Here is an 18,705-nt window from a genome sequence, read left to right as displayed (position 1 = left end):
ATACAGTACCACCAATAACTGATGACTCAGTTAAGAAACGTCCAAAATCTTTTCAGAGTAACGTTGCAAGACAGATCATTAAGAACCATTTTCCAAAACAACAGTTAGGCCTCCAATAAGGAAAAAAACCCCAATTTTAACCGTATGTATTTATAACCTTAGCTTAATGCAAGCACAAAGAAACTAATTTAAAACATAATCTACAGAAACAGAGGCTTTTTTTTTTCAAATCATAATACATTTGCTTTAAACAAAAAGTTTATAGATGAGTGCTTGCTTTCTCTCAGCTGTGTAGTAACTTAGGTTGTGATAACCTGAGCGTATGCTAGATCAGTCTGTCATAAACTTGTTTATCTACTTCTGAAAACTAGTGAAAAGAACTTATAGAAGCATAATTTCTTGTGAAAATTCATGTCTATTAAATAGATGTGGAAATGTGGATATAGGAAATGAGTAGCAGTCATTACAATAGTAATAATCAACTTGATGTAGTAATTACTGGAAACAAAATGGGAAATACTATTTGCCCCTGAGGCTACCTGATACGGTATAGTCTGAGTCCAAAGAGTTACACAATGTGCTTATCTTCTGGCTGCCTTTTGCAGCCTCTAAATCACATCCCGCCATTGCACCTAAGAGTAGGTCAAAACAACACCAGGGACTGGGCTAATACTTCAGCATTCTAGGGGATCCTAAACTGTCTAGTTTAGGATGCCAGGTCTGTAGAGTCTAGGAAATGATTCAGTTCACTAATATAAATACTGATGTTTTTTTCTAAAATCTGGATTTACATATGACACTCTTGTCATGAGGGAACCAAATGCTTAGATGTTTATTTGAGAAAATCTTAGGTTTATGTACTTATTTTTCCCTGGGGGACTGCCCTTGTGAATGGAATAACAAGACTGCTCGAGTGAGCCACACTGTAACCATATAGATTCAGTATAGCTGTATTCTGTTAATCTGCTAACCTAGCATATGATGCTGGCGTAACCACTTACATTCTGTCTAAACCAGGATAGCTTCCCTTGGCATTTCCTCGTAAATCAAGACACAAATGCTAGCAATAAGAGAAAAATCTGTAAATATGCAGGGAGGAACTAGAGCAAAATTCAGACAGGTTCTTAGCATAGGTAATTATATTGTAAAAATAACAGGACACCAGCCTACTTTTGTAGGTAGCCAGATTCAACCTTGCATCAGCTTTTCACAGGTTTTTTTGGTAAATAAATACAGATGATGAGTGTAGGGGTTTCCAGCATCGCTTTCATGAGAGACATATTTAATCTCTTGAATTTTTTTTAAATGAAGATTTTTAAAAAAAAATCTTTAGTTGATTTGGTATTTGATTACTTTGGCCACAGTCTTAATACCTTATGAACATAATTTGGTGGTGAGTAATCATAAATCTTCAGGCATCTAATGTGTGGTTCACTGGAATTACAACATAAACTTCAATAAATGACTTTTTAAAAGGAATTAAAGAAAACACAATTCCAGTAAAAAAAAGCTTCCCTGAACACCTTTCAAAACTAATCCCTCCAGAACAGGAAAGGAAAATATAAAATACATTTCATGCTGAAACCTAATATTACCCTTGGAGTTTCTTGTTTGTTTGTTTGTTGTTTGTCTGTTTGTTTGTTTTACTTGATTTACCACACCCTTTGCCAATTACTGACAAGTCTTCGTCAGGTATTGCCCAAAAATTAAACATTATATAATCTCTGTTATTTGCCCCTTTCCTTCCTTCTGTTTTTCTCTGCAGACAACTTGACTCAGTTTCATGCACAAAAACCCAAAAATAATTACTTGCTTTGTTTTATGTCATACACATTTTTAATTCCACAGGCATCTTCTAGTTGGCAAAAAAAAATCACCAGTAAATTACAGAGCCAGAGCACAGCCCTGATGTTTGATGGGACCATGTGTGAATTAAAGGGCCCATCTACTCAGATAAGCAATAGGAACCATGTTGAATTTCAACTGTTAAAGGAAAAGCAATGAGCAAGAGTGAGCACTACCACTACTTGGATTGCAGCAACGATACATTCTTGCAGCCGTAAGGTAATTCTTTTAACTATGTGGTATATCTTCAGTCTGAAATGCATAAAACTTTTCTGAAAAGAAAGAACATTTTCAGGCTTCTTTGATGTATTGAGGAAGGGCTTACACCACCACCGCATTTTTTTTCTGAACTCAGGATTTCACCATGCTTATTCCATATGAAAGTGAGTCTGGATAAATTGCACTTATGAGTTACAATATGTATTTAATATTAATTCACATTACAGTGAAACTCAGGGAATTTTGATCAAGGTTGAAAGGTTTATAAATCTATCTGTGGATAAATTTCTGGTGGCACAGTTAGCTTGTATGTCCACATACAGAAGGAACACCTTTAGCCAATGATATTTGCAAAGGCTGTTGCAGTTAAACAGTTTGCAAAATCTACATTAGAAACCTACAGTCTATTTTAAAATAGCATTGTATCACATTATCCTTGCTTTGACAGGGCTTGCTTATTATTTTTTTGGGGGGAGGAAGGTGGAGGAAATAAAAAAACTCTTAGGCTTTGAAAAAGTAGAAACGATACTTAAGAAAATGTAAGTACAAGAAAGTAAGTAACATCAATTCAGAATATCTGTTGCTACCCTCTTATATCATTATAAGGTCAAACTCATTTCTTCTTACAGTGTGTTCTTCAACTTCAGTCTTATTGCTTTGATTCCCTAGTGATGCTGGAAAAGAAGGCAACATAAGACACTCTTGCTTTATTCCCTGTAGTCAAGCCTTACCGTGTGGTTTGTCAAATTGTGTATAGAGAACTAATCTCTAGATGCAAAGCTATAAACCTGCAAGGATTTAAAGCACAAGCTGGAAACTATGTGCATTACAGTTACTACTTATCTGGGATATGACTACAAAAAGATAAATAAAAATGCATGTCATTGCATAATCTCAAACTACTTCACATAGTCCTTTTCTATTCTGTTTCTATATCCATCCTGTTTAACTCAGATCAGTTAAAGAATAAACGAGTAACTAGCTGATCTGTCTGCACAGCTAATTGCTTGTCTGGTGTCTGAATTTTTATCTTTAATGTCTCTTCATTGCAAGAAAGCTAGTATCCCTTTGAGAGGGATGACTAATGCCTACTAGAAATATTTTAATGAATTTCTGAATTGCTGGGGAAGGTGTCATAGTTTAATGGTAGATTTTTGCTCACACAGCTGTCTGTGGAACATTTTAGGTGCACTATTATCTATTAAGCTCACAGTGGGTAACAGCATAGTGTTAAGTATATTTGCTGGCTTTGCAGGAGATTGAAGCTCAATTTTCTGTTCTGTTGGACTCTTATGACAAAGTTAAACATGCCTCTTCCAGAAATAAGCCACAGCTGCTAAACTGATTTGGAATCTAGTCTATCTTCTAGAAGGTATATATTCAAAATTTGTTAAATGTTTAGAAAATGAAAACTCAGAAAGTTTAGCAAGAGGACAATAATATTTCCCTTAGTTTTCATCGTACTTGCTCTTAACATAAATTAGGATTGCAATTAAGATTCCACTCCCAAGCCAGTTTATATTTACACTATTTCCTGCACCCAGGTCAAAGCAGATGTGTCATAGATTTCAAACCTGCAGCACGCACTAAACTCACAGTTCAATTAGATCACAAGAATAAGTGTGTGCTCTGCTCTTTACTGTGCCTGAACAACCCCAGACGTTGGGTTGATTATTTTTAAAGACTCTGGTCTGAAATGAACTTCTTTCCTATATGTTCTTTTTCAAAAGAATTGCTAAGGCAGTGTTACAGAATAGATTGATTTAACATCATAACACATAATTACCTAGGCATCATTTGTAACATTTCAGTAACAGTTGTGTAAAGGTCAGTATCCTGGGAAGCTAGCAGAACTGGTATGTTCATGACATGACATCACCGAAATCTAGTGAGATGGTTACATCAAGAGAGAAGAAACCTCTTGTGGAATGATGACAGTGGAATCATTGAAAGGAAGAAAAAGTAAAACTAGGGTTATTATTTGATAAATTGGTGTCAGCAATTCAAGGTCAACAATCACAGTGCTGTGCCAGGTCCTACATTTAATTCCAGAAGAAAAGGATCCTAATTTCAGACAAATGTTACCCGAATGCAAAGAATGCCTGAACATAAATTGCCTGAGCCTGAGGCTGTGTTGAGTCAAACCCTGTGTTGGAAATACAGCACCAGTTAAGCCAAAATAATACTGTGTGGAATTGTGATTCTCCATAAGGACGCACTGTCATAACATGTAGAAGAAACTTGAACTCAAGCCATTTTTTCTTCTGATATCTCTTTATCCTGAAAAGTAAACTGTAACTCAAAAAGTATATAGATCCAACTTATTAAATGAAAAGGAGAACAACAGAGCAAAAATATTTCATGTATTTTAAAAGCTAGTCATTTTAGTAGAAATTTGTCAATTATTTTTTGTAATATTGCCTACAAGACCACCTACTTACAAATATAGTATGGATACCACAAAAGCAGCACAGGTACAAAAGAAAGTGATTAAGACTATGAAGTCTTTTTCATAAACTCTTTTTTTTTCGATCTTATTTCAAAGGATCTGGAAGGTAAGAGGTGAGCAGAGTTTTTCATTTCTGACACAAAGTTAGAATTATTCTTTTTCTTCTGTTGTATCCAGAAGTTTAATGAAATGTAGAAATGTTCCAGGCCTACTTCTCAGATTTCTGCCTTTTGTCAACTCTGTGAAGAGGATTTAAAAGATCAAGCAAAGACTATCAGGTAGTCCATAGAGGAAAATGTTTTTGGTTTTTTTTTAGAATAAGGGACAGCAAGGTATCTGAATCAAAGACTGAATGACACTAACCTGAAGAAAAAAGTGCTTGAAAGAGTATGATAATCAAAGATGGAATCACTTCTTTCAGAAATCAGGAATGGCCTGAAAGGGGAGGTATGTCGAAGATAAGCAATGAGGAAATAATTGTCAGAAGAAACAGGAACACAGGAAGGAGTTGAAAAGCATGGAAGTGATGTTGCTGAACAGCTTTGAATTACTGCAAATGCTGTTAAGAATCTGCTCAGGACTTGATGAGGAAGAAGGAATAGAGAAAGCCTTGGAAGAGACCATTAAAAGCCTTTTATCCTCGCAAGAGTGGATGTTTGGTAACAGATAAGCATACACTGACATCCCATAGAATTAGCTGATCATGAACTCTTTCTCCATCCACTGTTTAAAAACAGCATGTTCATTTAAACTTTCTTCTCTACATCAGTTAGTAGACTAATAAAACATTCTGAATAACCTTCAGTGTATTAACCCAAGTGAGACTAAAATGAAGAATTCTTCCACTTCCATTCCACTTAGAAAGCCTGTTTTTAAAGGTATGTATTTATTTGTTAAAGTTGTACTTATTTTGGTAAAGTTAATGGCCCCCAGGATTCCTCTGCTCTGCCTAGAGCACACAGCATCCACAATGTGGGGATGTGGGTTTTTTACCCACATGAGCTCAGCACTCCTAATCTGTGGTAATACTGGGGGCTGATTTGAAACCACTGACTAGTTTGGTACTGACCTTAAGCACAAGACCTCTGCAGGCTTTTCATTAACACTTTGTAGCATGGGAGATAGTATGACATTGCTCTTTCCACTCTGTGTTGTAAGTTTAAGCTCCCGGGATGGAAAATTTGTCACGAGTGTTCCTTAAAAAAACAATGCTATATTCCTTTCAGAGTAAATCCAAACATAAATCCTTCTCACTCCCAGGAGATAATATGTTTTTTTTTGTCATGGCAATATTGGTGACAGGAAAAAGAACATCTCTGCAGTTTATCTACAATGAGTTAGTGGAGATGTTCTAGATATTGTCTGCCTGGGCTAAGTAAATCAGAGTATCCCACAGTATGTTACTGTAGTTTTGTATGTAGTATTTCCTCCATGTTTTGGTTACAAATTTTTCTCCTATTGCTGAACCTATTCTTGGGGAAGCTTGTTCTGAATCTATATAGAATCATAGAATCATAGACTCACTAGGTTGGAAAGGACCCACTGGATCATCGAGTCCAACCATTCCCATCAATCACTAAACCTCAGCACCTCATCCACTCGTCTTTTAAACACCTCCAGGGAAGGTGATTCAACCACCTCCCTGGGCAGCCTGTTCCAGTGCGCAATGACCCTTTCCATGAAATACTTTCTCCTGATGTCAAGCCTGTACCTCCCGTGGCGGAGCTTGAGGCCATTTATTTTGGGGAATTTTTCCTCTTCTTATCTTCCTTTTCTTCTTTAGCTTCTTTCCTCCCCTCTGACTATAGTCTCTTTGGGGTACTTTACTTAGTCTCTGCAAGGTAAGTAATCCCTTAATGATCTTGCTTATTTATTCCATGGCCTCAGTTGAGGCTGATAACAAGGTTGATTTTCATTGAACTGATTTTCTCTATATGGATATTTTTCTGTAGAAAGCTATATCAAATATGTTGCTTCAATTGAACTGCCAAAGAACCTTCAAACTTTAAGAGGCTTGAGGCATTGTTAAACTAGGTTAAAAATCAGTGCTCTACAGCTAAAAGCTTAAACAACTAGAGCTCATTAATCCTCAAAGCTTAAAATGTTTTCAATACTTCTATACTATACTTTCAGTTACTTTTTAATACTTATTTTTGCTTTTATAACTTATAACTTTAGTTGAATAAGGCCACTTTAAGTTTCAGTGCTGGGTATCAGAAGAAGATGGGTTGTATTTTGGCATAAATTATTGAGAATTAAGTACAAAAGTTAATTTAAAAATCTGTTCTTACATGCATATGTAAGTCCTGCTATGACTGAGCTTGTGTTACAGAATCTTTGTGAGTCAGAAGGAAACTTTCATATCAAATTCTCCAGAATTTCATTAAAAAATATAGGAATACAGACCAAGTATAATATGTCATTGAAGAAAAAAAAAATAGTTAAATCTTGTATGTGTGTCTATACCTCTGTTTTGTCTCTACACTTACAATTAGTAAGGGAAAAAGGTAATTGTACACTATTTCTAAGTCATTTGGTAACTTTACTTGTGGTTTTTTACATTAAGTACATTAAAATTCTTTCTTTTCAAACAAGTTCATAGAAGAAAAGGACAGAATATTCATCATCAATAAAAATACTATAAGCATTCTTCTGAAGTGGGACAGACTTGAAATCCTTATGACATTACCAAGAATATCACTTCTTTTTTTCTGAGTGGATTTATTAACCATGAAAGATACAATACTGATGATACTAAAGACGAAATTACCTTATTCATTGACATATATGCTTCAACACTGACCTGGAAAAGCTTCCCCAAGGGGACAGAAATAGTCAGATATTCATTTTTGGCTAGACATCATCATCTTCCATGAATCTGTAGAAGGATTCTATTAGGGCTAAACTTATTAAAAAATGGCTGCTAATGTAGGAGTAGAAAAAACCTTTCCTTCAATTGCATTAGAGCATGAAGTTACAAAATGTGGACTTTATGCACCCTGTGAATTTTGAGGAAAATCTCCATCCACAAGGCTAATGGTTGACATAATCCAGAGAAGACTCTTCAGCACATACAGGGTCAGTTTTGGGGGTTAGATCTTATTCAGACCCTGGAGCAATCTTTTCTGCAATCCTGACAGTTCTGGCAATAGACTGGAGATGCCACAGAGAAATAAATTCCATGTGACCCACCTCACACTTTAATCCCGTACTGCATTCATTTAAACAGCTATTGTGTCACCCCTTCTTGAACTGTATGTGCAGTCAGAATAACTGGTGATAAAATGCTTGTGTATTTAAATTAATTCTTTCAAAGCCAATAACTTCTTTACTCAAGCATACTGAGGGAGCTGGTGGAAGTACTCACAAAGCTAATGCCATTAGTTATTATCCCTTTTGGAAAACGAGGGATGTCCAAGTTGACTGGAGGTTAGTTAATGCAACACTCATCTTCAAGAAGGGCCTGAAGGATAATTAGGGGAACTACAGGCCTATCAGACTGACCTTGATGCCAGGGAATTTTATGGAGCAGATCATCCTGAGTGCCATCATGTGGCATGTACAGGACAACAAAATTATTAAGTCCAATCAGCATGGGTTTAGGAAAGTCAGGTCCTGCCTGACTAACCTAATCTCTTTCTGTGACAAGGTGGCCTGCTGAGTGAACGAAAGAAAGCTTGTGGATTTTCTCTAACAAGACTTTAGTAAGGACTTTGACACTATTCCCCATAGCATTCTTCCAGAGAAACTGGCTGACTATGGCTTTGATGGTTATAATCCCCACTGAATATGAAACTAGCTGGATGACTGAACCCAGAGAGATGCAGTGAATGAGGATAAATCCAGTTGGCAGCCAGTCACAAGTGGTGTTCCCCAGGACTGTGTGTTGGGATGTATTCTGTTAAATATCTTTATTAATGATCTAGATGAGGGGATTGAGTGCACCTTCAGTAAGTTTGCAGATGACATCGAGATGGGCAGGAGTGTTGATCCCATTGAGGGAAGGAAGGGTCTACAGAGGCATCTGGACTGGCTGGAGAGGTTGGATGCAGACAGTCATATGAGTTTCAACAAGACTGAGTGTTGGGTCCTGTACTTGGGTTAGTACCACACCATGCAGTGCTACAGGCTTAAGGATGAATGACTGGAAAGCTCCCTGGTGGAAAAAGACCTGAGGGTGTTGGTCAGCAGCCAGCTGAATGTGAGCCAGCAGTCTCCCAGGTGGCCAGGAAGTCTTGTATCAGAAACAGTGTGGCCAGCAGGAACAGGGAAGAGGTTGCCCCCTGTACTCTGCATTGGTGAGCCCATGCCTCAAATACTGTGTTCAGTCTTGGGCCCCTCACTACAAGAAAGACATTGAGGTGTTGGAGCATCTATAGAGAAGATTATCAAAGCTGGTGAAGGTTCTGAAGCAGAAGGCTTATGATGAGCAACAGAGGGAACTGGGGTTGTTTAGTCTGGAGAAAAGAAGGCACCTTATCACTTCCTACACCTGCCTGTGAAGAGGTTGTAGTGAGGCAGGTGTCGGTCTCTTCTCCCAAGTAACAAGTGATAGGACTAGCAGAAATGGTCTCAAGTTGTACCAGGAGAGGCTTAGACTGGATATTATGAAAAATATCTTCACTGAAAGGGACATCAAGCATTGAAACAAGCTGCCCAAGGAAGTGGTTTTGTTACCATCCCTGAAGGCATTTAAAAAACATTTAGACATGGTGTTTAGGGGCATGGTTTAGCAGTAGACTCAGCAGTGCTAAGGGTTGGAAACAATGATCTTAAAAGTCTTTTCCAGCAGGAGGTTCTATGATTCTATGATTTTGTGACTAAATAGGGGAATAAATTATCACTTCACTTTCATAATTGTTCATTTTCCCAAAAAGTTGTCATAATCCTCATTTTATGTAGAAGACCATCCACAAGGCTAATGGGAATATCAGTACTGAATGAGGTGTGACTTTTGTGAATGTGAGGGAAAATTAAAGAACACAGATAAGGGTATTTTGTTTTGAAACAGTAGTCTTAAAAAGGATGACAAAATGGGATCTGTTTGTATCAAACTGAAACAATACTCATTTTTCTGGAAAAAGTACTTTTGAAATTATTCTGCCTTTTAGTCAGGCTGAAAATGCAAATTTCAAAGCCAAAATGCAGCAATATACCTAGTATTTTTAAGAACAAAATTTTATCTTAAAATAAATATTGATGGTTGCATGTTAACATCCATGCAAGAAACAAAGAGATGTGATTTGAATTTCTTGTCAATAAACTGGGAAATAACATCCATCTCTTGATTTTACATCACAGTATGGATTTGAATGTATTTTCACCCCTCTCCCCTATAAAAATATTTCTGCTTTAGTACCTTCTTAGGCCCGTGCAATAGTGAATACTTATGGTGAGCTCAAATGTCTGATACGCACAAATGTATTTACTCCCAATGTTGCCAATTATTTGCTAAGACAAGGAAAGAGGTCTTTTCTGACTCCTAGATGGGAGACAAAGATTCTTTACAACATTCTGTACCAATGATTCCATAGGTGAAGTTTTAACAAAGTATGTCTCTAAAATTCAAATGTATCAATACATGTGTATGGTAAACTGTTTATCTCCTAGTGAGCATATAAAAAGATTTCAGCAAAAAAGAGGGCAAGTAAAGTGGATTCTCAACTCCAGTCTCTCTATCTCTTCATAAAATCACTGTTTCCAGAATTACCTAGCTAAAAGCAAGGTAATTCACATCTAAGTCTGCTGTTTTCTTAGCAAAAATTTTTGCTTCTCTCTTGAGTGCCAGCATTGATTTTCAATATTTCTTCACAACTGAACAAAGATTTAAATATTTTTTTCTGCATTTCAGCCTATTTCTGTCACACTGCACACTCTTTCTTGTGCTTTGCCTGACTATATCTTCAAATTAGGCATATTAATCCTCTTATTGACCCATGCAAATTGGTAGTAGTGTTCTGGTTGGTTATAGACCAGTTTTATTATTTCCTTTTTGATAAACAGCCTGTCTTGTTCTTATGGAGTAGCATAAGGCCAGAAATAGCTGAAATCATGATACAAGGACATCTCTACAACTACCTGAAAGGAGGTTGTAAAGAGGAGGGAGCTGGCCTCTTCTCCTAAGTGACAGGGGACAGGACGAGAGGGAAGGGCCTCAGGCTCCACCGGGGGAGGTTTAAGCTGAACATTAGGAAAAAATTTTTCACAGAAAGGGTCATTGGGCACTGGAACAGGCTGCCCAGGGAGGTGGTTGAGTCACCTTCCCTGGAGGTGTTTAAGGCACGGGTGGACGAGGTGCTAAAGGGCATGGTTTAGTGTTTGATAGGAATGGTTGGACTTGATGATCCGGTGGGTCTCTTCCAACCTGGTGATTCTATGATTCTATTATTCTAAAAATGAATTTTGCATCCAAAGAGGGGCAGCTCACATGTGGATCAGAAATGTAGAGGCTGCATATAACAGTAGCAGTCTCTTGGTTCTTGTTCATGAGAAAAGGCTAAGGGTAGAAGGCTTTAAGGATAACAGAAAGTCTAGGTGTATAGCTTTATAACTGCCCCTCCTGAAACACACTAATTGCTGGATTTTTGTGAGCAATCCATACCGCTTCAGATCAGCATCCAATCCTTTTACTTGGCTATTTCCTTTACATTTTTGATATCAATAAACTTTCTCAAATATGATGTTTGGGGTTTTTTTGTCCTGTAAATAATTGTTTAAAATACTACTAAACATGGCTGGAAGACATTTCCACTTTCTCCCCTACTATTGGGCATATTGCCACTATGGTTTGCATCTTCAGTTAGAAAATGAATAACAGTCATAACAGTCCAGCTATTTATCTTTTACTTCTCCCTTATTTTCTTTATGTACTTCTTTTTTGAAGCCATTAATAGAAATATTGCTGGATTGTTTGTCTCCATTCCCATGCTTTTCTGTTTTGCAGAAACAACAAATAAAGCACTATTACCTGGTGTATTACAGACCTCCAGTAGTCTACAGGCCGCAAGTTGCAAGACACTGTACTAAAGTACATTAAAAAAGTGTCAAACAATTTCTAACCCATTAGCAATTATCTTTAAGAACTCCTACAGGACCAGAGAAGCTGGATGAGTGTATAGCTCCTTGCAGAGGAAAATTTTGTGGGAAGTGGAAAGAACAGTATACATATTAATTTTGAAGCCCATAAATATACCAGGGAAAGTACATTTTTACATTCATTTTTATGACTTTGATAGAAAACTGTAGTAGAAATTGCTATATTACAACAGGGTGATTACAGTCCAATTTAAAAAACATATTTAAGAAGTTTTAGTCATTATTTTCACATTTTGAAGGAGGAATCAAGTGTCCTAAGTCCTATATCTTTCAGTATTTTATTAATAATTAATTTGCATTGTAAGTGGAATCTTGGAATAAATCAATGAACGCAGGAATGGGAAAGGCAGAGTTGATGTCCCATCGGTCCCATCTTGGAAGGGATCAATAAGCAGCACTGAGAGACATCAGACATGACTTCCTAGTTCTGTTCCCTCTTGCAGCAGACTTCAGGAAGCAAACTGTCAAGTTTTAAGCACAACATGCTACAAAACATATAGGAGATTAGAGGCCAAGAGAGAACAACAAATAAACCTATGAACCTTGCAGAAATAAGAGAAAGAAAAAGCTGATGTTGCAATATGTTCTGTTATATATGTTATATGTTACATATGTTACTATGTTGTTATATGGCTGTGTTTTGTTCAGTTGAGCAAGATCATGAGGAGAATTTACCTTTTATGGATATGCTTAGAATTAATAATTTATGGAATTAATTTTTCTGTTTAAGAACTTATGAGGGTTTCTAGTTCTATATTTCCTTTGAAGAGAGAAGAAGTATTCATCTTACATTTTAGCAGAGATCTTTTTTGAAGGGATTTTGAGTCTAAGAGTTGAGCACTAACTGATGGAAGCTGTAAAATTCTTATTAAAATGAATTAAATGTGTGTTGTCTGTTTGTTTCATATGTATTTAGTTAGGAGAAAATTACTTAATTGTTCTGTTAAATTGTAAATGCAGGAGATTAGAAAACTCTACATCTTACAAACTATATTTGATTTAACCATGTTGCTAAAATTTTGATTGTCATAACTCATCACTGTTCAATGGAATGTGACTTATAAGAATGACTAAACTTTATTACAGAGTTCAACTGATGTCTACCTCAAATACATTTTCCCTCAGCAAATATGTCAGATACAATATTATCTTTTAGTGCTCTGATCACCTCTTCTAAAAAAAAAAGTTACCATTATTAGCACTCAACTGAGAATATAGCAGCAAGATTTCTTAGAGTGGAGAATATTTTTCTGAAACAAATATTCAACTAATTTCTTTTGGACATTTTTCAACCAGTGGAATGGATATTGATGGAACTTTTTCATGTCCAATTTTGTAAAGCACAAAAGCTGCTGGGTCTTCTCATACTACAGCTGCATGCCCTGTCTTGGAATTAAACGAGTAATTAAATACAATTAAATTTGATTTGTTTAAAGATTAGATGTGCAGTCTATTTATTTCACCTGATTATGATATACAAGCCTTATATATTAGCTGCAAACATTATCAAACTTCTTATACTTACCTAATGAAGATTGCAGTTTTCCACCTATATTTCACAAAGGTTTAGTGTGCTTATTCAAAACTGGTCATTTTTTCATAATGCATTACAGATGCAAGTCTATTATCGAACATATATATTTATTTCGATCTCAGACTAACATCCCTAGGTACTTCTACTGACTATTTAACTCTCTGGATGTGAATTGGAGTGGAGACAATGTTTTCCACTTCTAAATACATGATTGCCTTGTCGTTCAGAAATTTTCTGAAGATTTGTCTGCACTGATACCTACAATTTGTTTTTGCATATGCAATCAAATCAAATATTAAGAAAAAACTACTTTGCATTTCCCTTAGGTTTTTTTAGTGTGTCTTGCTTTTTACTTTTCTGTCTGTTTCTCTGCTCTACTGGGCAGAAACCATCTTATACTTTAAAATTTATGGAGTACATTATAGGCAGTAAGGCTATGATATATCATATTCCAGTGATCCTGCTCTAGTAGGAGCAAACTCTGAAGTACATTTCATTGGCATTGCAATTATTTCTGAATAAGTAGTCTGTATCCAAAGAAAGGGCTTTAATCACAGAATCATAGGATTATGTAGTAGTTCTGACTGGAAAGGACTTCAGTAGGTCCTTTATCCAGCCTCCTGCTTAGATCCATATGCTGCTCCCACTTTCTTCATCTTTATGTGCACTGCAAGGGTTGTGAAAAGGACTAGCTTCTTGATTTTCTCAGGGACTAAACTGGGAGCGAGAAACCTGTAGTTCCACAGGTTGTCCCTCCTGCCATTCTGGAGATGGTAGGAGAAATTACTTTTATTGGAGAAGGGTGCAGTAATTGCCTTTCTTCAGCCACCAGGGATCCTGCATGATCTTCACAACCTTTTAAAAATTACGGAAGTGGCTCAACAATGGCATTAGCCAAAGAAATGGAATTTAGACGGCCTAAAGGGTGGGATTCAACTCCAGATGAAACCTCCTAAATTCAGGTACCAACAGTAGGTGTCTATATATAACCCAGATACTAAAGCTTCTCTTCTAGAAGCACTTTAAGTATTGTCTTTTGTCAGGCAGCTGACTTGCTCCTTGGATACCATTGACTGTTTGACTACTTTTTGATTTACTACAATAGAAGTTTAGATATTTAGTTCACAAATAGAAATTTGTGTATAAAAACAAATCTTTAGGTGTCTTCATTGCAGTTGGCACTTTACTGCTGGTGTGAATGAGGAATGAGGTATTAGGGTGTCATTGTGAAGCTTTCTTAGTATAATTAAAATAAAGAAACTTGTTTCAGTATTTTTTAAATGATTGCTTTATTATTATCTGTCTTAAATTTCTTTGCTTTAAAAATATTTTTTAAATGTTCAAGATTTTTCCACTAAGCACAGATACATGTGTAAAAGCACAATCTCATTTCTGCTGGAAGGCATGAAGAATTCCTCTATCTCAACTCAAATACAGGGTCCTTACATCTCAAAGATTACTACTATTAATTAAGATGTGTGATCCATTGTGCCAGATGTATATTTAGTAGTTCTCATCTGCCTCCTATTCTTTTGCAAAACACTTCAGTATGGGGCTTTTCTTTCCCATCTGCAAATCAGGAGCAATTTCAATACCATTTCTCATATTCAATCATAATCTGTCTATGCAGTACTAATTTTACATCATCTTTGCTATACTTTCTACTCTTAAAGTCATATTCAACTAGAAAAATAAGTTTTATTGTGCAGCTGGGAGAACCTCAGCATTTGGACCTCTGTGAGCTTAGTGATACATAAATAGAATAGAACAGAAACTGGTCTACCACTCTCTCAAAGCTTAAATTCTAAATCGCTGAGAAGCATAGGGAATTGCGGCAACACAACATATATAATCAGAGTAAATATGTTTGCCAAGGGCATAAAAACTAGTAAGAGATCCTTTTTTTTCAGTAATCTGGAAGTCCACAAGGAAGAGCACAAGGTCAAAAACTAAGCAAGTAATAAAATGAGCACTCAGGTAAGATAAGCAATAGAAAAATGATTTAGCTTTTTCATTAGTGTTCACAGTTTACAAACACAAACTTACAGGCTCTCATTTGAACATTTCTCTACAGGGGCTGTGTTTCAAACTGAACTGCAGGCAGACCTTACCAGACAAAAAAAATGAAATTGCCACTGATAATAATTTAGGATTAAAAAAAAAAATCCTGTTTAGAATTGAATTGGTATTATGGGACTGGAATAGAGCAAAGGTGAGGCTACTTTTGCCAATGGTCCATGAAGAATCCTGAGAGGTAAGAACTTATAAGTTTTATGTTTGTACCTACTCTACTAGTAAAAAAAAAATATATTAAGAAAAAGTGAGAGTAGTGGATAAATGTAAAATTCAAGGAAACAGTCTTCCCCTCTTTGTAAAGGGGTATCATACTTGACAGACTCATTAGTTACTTTGTGAGAGTCAGCATACAGTCAAAAGAGACAGAGTTTATTCAGATTTCCAGAAGATGTTTGACCAGGTTCCTCACAAAGTATTCTTCAAGAAAGTAAACTACTGTGGGATAAAAGAGAAGGACATTGCATGGAAAGATTCCTCCTCAAAAGCAGAGAAAAAAAAGTAGGAAGTAATGATCTATTCTTTCTCAGAGGAAAGTGGTTACTAATGGAGGAAGGTCCCATAGGAATCTGTGCTGATGCCTGTGCTATTCATAAATTTCCCAGGAAAAGGGGAGACTGTGAGGTGATAATGTCTACTAATAACATTGAATGTCCACACAGAATAATTTGATGCACCTATATCTAAAGCAATGCTCCTAAGGAAAAAATAATCCAAATTTTCCATACACATTGATGACTATAAGTGAGAATTTAGAATTCATGAAAGAGATCTTGACTTGTAATAAATGGCTGTGTGAAAACATCAGCTCAGTGAGCAGTAACAAAGTAAAACCTTACATGCCAAGAATTATTGGGAAAAGAACAAAGGGGTTTTTTTAAAGAAAAGAGACAACATTTCCACTATGCAAATTCATCCACTCTCATCTTGAATAATACATAGATATCTGACAGCCTTTATAAAGAAAAGGATATAGTAATTTTAGAAGGGAAAAGGCACAGAGAAAAGTGACAGGAATGATTTACTTCCAGACAGTACGGAACCATTCCCCATACAAGGAACCACTAAAGAGAAAGACATTCTTCAATCTGCTAAATTGATGCAGGGAGGAGATGGACAAGGAGATGCAACAGAGATCCACGAAATCATGAAAGACACGAAGAGTATGAATAGGGAAAGATTTGTCACTGCCTTTTCAAATCTAAACGTTAGGAAGCATCAGATTAAATTGACAGGGAAGCTCTCTAGCACAAGTTACTTTGAATGTCAATAGGCAGCAAAGGCTTCTGAAAGCGACTCAAAACTCACTGAGAATTTCATAGGAAAATAGTCCATTGTGAGATATTGCACAGAAAGCTACATTACCTTGTTCATAAAGCTCATGATCTGCAAATTTATGGATGTGTATTTCAGACCAAGACAGGCAAAACATTCCTGTTTTCACTAATCTTTTCTTCATACTTTCATCAATACATCTATTATTAGTCATTGTCACAGACCAGATACCAGGTTTTATTGATGACTCTTCCAATGTTTCTAACAGTTTGTGTATTTTCAAATATGATTTGCAACTATTTGTGATATAAACATTTAAAGTCAGGTTTGACTCTGACTTGTTGCTCTGAACATCCTGATTTGGTTGAAGATGTCCCTGCTCCCTACAGGGGAGTTGGACTAGATGAGCTTCAAACCATTCTATGATTCTATGATTCTATGATCCCATATCCCTCAGGTCCTTGAACTCCTCCAATACATGATCACTCCAATCTTTATGTCACTGATGATCTCACTTGCAGTGGTGACCATCAGTTCCAGTACTGCATCCCCTAGGGTAGGGGTCTCCATTATCTGAGTTAAGAAGTTATCTTCAATAGCAGTCTTCCATTTTTCTCTCTGTTCCTAAGCCTCTTCTGGTTTTATCAACTCCCTAAAAAATCGCATAAATTCATTACTACTGAAATTTTTAAATGATACTATAGAATGTTTTGATAAAAATGTTTTTATTTATACAACTTATAATTTTAGAGTTATATTTATATAACCCCTTTATAATGAAGATCTGTATTTTAGGATAGTCTTAATAAATTCTTTGCCATATCTAGGAAGGAAGGGAAGAAGGGAGGAAGGGATGAAGGAAGAAAACTCACCAAGACAAATAGCAGCTAAACAAACAGAATAAGGCAACTGCTGCATTACCCTCCATCACTAAGCATACTTTAGCCCAGTAGCTACATTATATCTTAGACAAAGTTAGAGAACTCAGACAACTTTATAAGAAAGTAAGAACTTGGTACTCAGAGGCAAAGGATCATGTCACTGAATGATGGGGTGGTAGAAGCTGCGTGTTTGCTGCCAGCACAAGATTCTCAGTTCCTTCCAGCTGTGTCATGAACCCTGATACTCCAGCAGCCTTTTGACCCATCAGTAGGTTGTCCAGGACTCCATATGGCAGCCTGAATCTGTCATGTGTCTCACAGTACTTCTCAACAAAATCTGTGCATTATTCCTCTCTAGTAAACCCTCATAATCTTCAATATATAAGGCTTTATGTAGGTAAAGAGTAAGCATTAATACATGTAAATTCGATTTGACTAGTTACTACTTCGGGTAACAACTTAAAGGCTTGCAGCATATCACTGATGGCATTTTGGTTTCCAGGAAAGGGAGAAAATAAATGCATAAAACCCTTCAAATCTGCACAAACTACCCTTCAACATTTTAAGGTTCAGTGAAGCAGAAAAAAGTCTTCCGGTCTATGAAGCTTAGGTTGCCCACTCAGACAGCAACAGTACTAACAGGGTTTAGATGATCAGTAATATGAATCATTATGAGAATTTATGTAATCATTTATACAAAACATCCATAGAATAGAAGATGTACAGGTAGACTAAGTAGCAAGCAACCGTTGTTACTGATCGAACACATGATAATCACAATGCATTTTAGGTAATTACTCGAGCAAAAAAATAAAATTAATGCTAAATTAATGTTGCACTAGTTTGAGATGTGCCCCTCAAAGGTAAATCAAGCAAGACATGGAACTAAAAGGATATACCCAACTTTAACTGGAGATCCCAAAACATGGGTTTAGTATTGAAAAAGAGTGTATTTTAGGGAAAGACTTTTCTCTTGGTCATTGTGTGACATGGAAGAAAGACAAATTTTTCAACTGAGCTTTTTTAAAGAGTGCAAAAAAGAGGAATCTCATTTAAACATGATGAAGTTAAACAAAAGATGTTATCCAAATTTAACAAAATAAGAGGAAGCACACCTTACAGTACATCTGGAAAGCCTAGAAACCTCACAGAAAATAATTTGGGATCTTTCTAAGGAAATCTGTGATGGTTTTGTTTGTTTGCTTGTTTAGGGGGTGATTTTGGGGTGGGACTTTTTCATTTGTAGCAAACTTTCCCATCTGGCAAAGTCTGAACAGTAACTGAACAGATGCCTTGCCCACAAGTAGTTTTCCTTAGTATACTACTCTGCCAAT

Source organism: Phaenicophaeus curvirostris, chromosome 1, assembly GCF_032191515.1.
Source record: "Phaenicophaeus curvirostris isolate KB17595 chromosome 1, BPBGC_Pcur_1.0, whole genome shotgun sequence".
Lineage (NCBI taxonomy): Eukaryota > Metazoa > Chordata > Aves > Cuculiformes > Cuculidae > Phaenicophaeus > Phaenicophaeus curvirostris.
The sequence above is the reverse complement of the archived record's forward strand: the minus strand, read 5'-3'. Positions refer to the sequence as shown.